The sequence below is a fragment of the Falco peregrinus genome, chromosome 11 (assembly GCF_023634155.1).
Source record: "Falco peregrinus isolate bFalPer1 chromosome 11, bFalPer1.pri, whole genome shotgun sequence".
NCBI classification, from domain to species: Eukaryota; Metazoa; Chordata; class Aves; order Falconiformes; family Falconidae; genus Falco; species Falco peregrinus.
The window spans coordinates 12,189,931-12,193,844 of record NC_073731.1 but is presented as its reverse complement, the minus strand read 5'-3'; positions in this window follow the sequence as shown (position 1 = coordinate 12,193,844).

Below are 3,914 nucleotides of genomic sequence, written 5' to 3'. Positions count from 1 at the left end.
CTTCTTCTTGATTTTTTTTTTTTTTTTTCCGTAAGGAAAATGTTTTATTTCAATCAGTTTTGAACTCCTGTAGTAGCTGATAAATTTGAGAAACTGTAGACAATGAGCATATTCAACAGTTAGCCTGCTCGGTAAAAAACTGATTTATTCCCAGCTGAAGTCAATGGAAGAAGTAACCGTCAACGTCATCAGTGGAAGTTTGTTGGAAGTCCTGAGCCCTATGTAAAGCTCGAGGTGAGGCATTGGGGGGGTGGGGGGACCCAAGCAGAGTTCATATTTCTGTAATTACTACCAGCACATGGACCTCCAGAGGGGGAAGAAAATCACCATTTTTCTTGTGTTTCCATCACTCTGTGTGAAGAAGGTATGACACATTTCTCAGAGTCATTATGGTGGCTTTCAGATTAGAAATACAAGAACTATCTAAGCTGAATTTGGAAATCTAGTATAAATGGTCAAGTCACCAAAAAAAGGTGATTAAGAAGGGAAGAGGGTTTTGAGAAAGGTTCTTTGAACTTTTTATGATGTTAAGCAGTTACTGCATTGAATATAAAAAGTCTTTGTTAGTATCATTGCCCTACTTTCTTCAAATAACCATTTGCTGTCAAAACCAAAGAAAGCAGGGTCTGACATGCTTTGATACTTCTAAAATGGACTTGAGTAGAGATTGCTTAAATCCTGGTTTATAAAAAAGTCCTTTGTAGTTGTTTCTTAGTTTTCTTCTGTAATTTTTTTATTATATATCTGAGTTTATTTGTTTGCATTTGACAGTGAAATTTCCCCCCCCCCCTCCCTTTTTCTCTCCAATTTCTTCAGTGAAGTGCCTGGTCCCTCGTAAATCCACAGAGGAAGAGGGGAACTGATTTTCTTGCCTGCCGTGTATTTAGGGGTATCAGTGCAGGGAGGGGAGATACTAAAGGGAAGGCTGAATTTTTTCCACAGTTCTGCATTTTAGACGGTGCTGTTTTGGATTACAGACATGCTTTCTTGTTAGTTTCCTTTTGCAGATCGGTTTTGATGAAGGCCTCAGTGCATGCAATGACAAACAGTAACTGGGACAACTGTCTTCTTCAGACAACCTTATTCAATATTGTGTTACCTGTGTGGGACATACTCTTGAATAACTTTATTTTGGGGGGAAGACATCAATATAAATCTAATGTGCTTGTTATCTGCTCTCCCTACAGTTGCTTCTGCAAATAGTGGTGGTAGTCAGTGCTGAACCTGGCTGGCCACAAAGGGAGAGCAGCTAGCACCAAGGGAAAACAAGAGCTTTGCAAATGAGAAACTGGGAATTGTTACCCCGTATTTGTCTTCAGCTTTCCAGAAGCTGAACCTTCCTATGGTGCAAATTAAATAGTAGCTGTCTTCGTGGCCTTTATTCAAATAATTGTTCTATCCTTGAGTGAAGGAGGGCACCATATTCCACATTGGAAAGAAGATTAACTTGGTCTTTTCTGAGGTAGGAGTTAAAGGTACTCCTTGAACCGCTGGAATGGACAAGAACAAAACAGATGATGTAGATGGTGACCTCTAGGCAGACTGGCAGACAGAGGCTTTAACACTGTCTTGCAATTCTATGAAATGGCATATATTTTTATTTATGTATTCTTTTTTTTTCTTTTTTTCCTTTTTTTTTTTCTTTTTTTTTTTTTTTTGCTGTGGTTTCCAGAGGCATGCTGTAAATGATTTATCCACTGTACTGGTCCCCTGTGCTGGCAGAGCTGTAGCATAGTGCACTGACTGGGAAGCCTTAAGTTCTAGGCTGGCCTTGGACTCTTGACTCCAGATCCTCAGGAGGAGGGGTGAGTTAATGGAAGGGATTTACTTGTGTGTTTGAATGGTGCAATACAGCGTTACCTCTCCTTCCCAACCTAGTTCTCTAAAAGCTGTGTAAGGCATAAGAAGTTACCTCTCTCCTGGTTTTTGGAAAGCTGCTGATAGGGAGGAAATAAGCCTAGTTTGAACGTTTTCTTTCTTTACACTACTTCAAACCAGTCACAAATGCCTAGTAAATTCAAAGGATGCTGGATTAACTCTAAGCCTTCATTTGATGCTGCAACCTGTAGTTTGCCATGATAGGGGCTGGCAGAAAGGCCTTTCTCCTGAATGAAGTTTGTTGCAAAACCAAGCTTTATTAAGAAGCAGTGGAAGAAGAGCCATGGAAAAGCTGCTGGTGGTCTGTCAGTCTATTGTAAGTCCAGCTGTTTTTTTAATACTTCTAGTTTCTTTTAACATCTCTGGCTGCATTTGGAAAGGAGGAGCAGCCTTCAAATGTTTATGGTTTGCAGAAAACTTTAAATGCAAAAGTAATGTTTTAAGCAAAACACAGTAAATTTTTTTCCTGGGGTAGTCTCTTGGGCAGCTAAATCTTGTTTCTAGCTTGCTGGACTCTTGTCTGTAAGTTTTAACTAAGAAGCAGGTAGGATTGGAGGGGGGGATTGTTTGTTTTTGTTTGTTTGTTTTAGACTTTTAAGTGGCATGTGAGCAGGGAAGAAATGTATCAACTGGCATTCTGTTAATGATCTTTTCCAAATGCATTTGTGTCTTCGTGGCAAATAGTACAAGTAGTAGATTAAGATACAAGGTCTCTGCCATTTCTTAATTCTTGCCAAGGGTGGAAACAAATGCCTGATTCATAGCTAAGGGAAGCTGCACAAAGATCTTAGATTTTGCCCGTGGAAACAGATAGTAGGAAAAGTGGGCGAAGACAGATTATTTTTTTAGCCTGGTAAACCCCAAACAGTTTTCAGAAATAGCAAATTAAAGTCAGTGATGATAGCAGAAGTCTGTAAAAAACAAACCCACGACCGTCCACCAAACTAGTGCATCCCAATGCATGATAAAACTGTTTCTTTAGTGCAAAGGGCAAGAGAAATTGCATGAGACAGGTTTTTACGTGGTACTTGATGTAATACTTTGTTGGTTTATTACTTTCTCAGAACATTACAGAAAGGTAAAGGGAGCAAAATCATTCTCAGATAGAATTCAGTCCTCTTCTGCTTGCTGCACAGAGTTAAGCGCAAACAGCCTACGTGCCACCACTGTGGGAGTAAAAAGCAGCCATAAAATTGATTTTACTTGACTCCTCTGCCTCTGTCTAGCATGAAGGAGAGGGAGGTGCAGGTTATGGTTGTTAGACCACCCTTTCTGTTAGCTGTTTCCAGCCAATATGGATGTATTCCTGATTGCAACTAATTTGAGCAAAATAATGCAGCTGCAGACTGTTACATTCTGTCTTGGACTAAAATCCTGAGTCTCCATATTTAGTATTAGTTTCTGGGTATTGTTTTGCGATCCCACCTCTTCTTGGGCTGTCTTGTTGCTTGCAGTGAGAAGGCTGATTACCATATGTTAGCAGTTCTAGGCTCTGGTGAAATGAGTGAAGGTGCTGTAATAACTCCCGTGAAGCTGTACAGCAACTGGGAGTGCAGAGGAAATAAAACCTGTATTGGAGCTGCTTTGAGGGAAACAGCATTCCCTTTTTCACTAGGCTGACTGGATTATTTTCAGTTTACAGACAGGAAAGAACACATACAAAGTAATGTTTTCAATTCTTAATCAAATACAGCTTTCCTTTAAGAAACTGCTTTTGGGGAGAAGCTTTAGCCAGAACCTAAGCAACACTGACATTGTATCAGTCAGTGGGATACCACCCCCTTTCATTTCCTTACAAACTTGGGATGAATGTTGAAACAAAATTAACAGTTTAGGAGTGCTGGTAGCTGTGAAGAATGTGAAAAGCCCTGTAACAGCTGTCTGATAAAGAAATGGTAGGGATGATCCTCACATCGGTACTCACATTGGGCTGGACAGTTCATCTCCTGTCAGATATGAAAAAACAGAAATTAAAGGTAAATGCCAAATAATTAGATGAGAGAAGGTCTCATGCAGTATGTACCTGAAAGATGGGT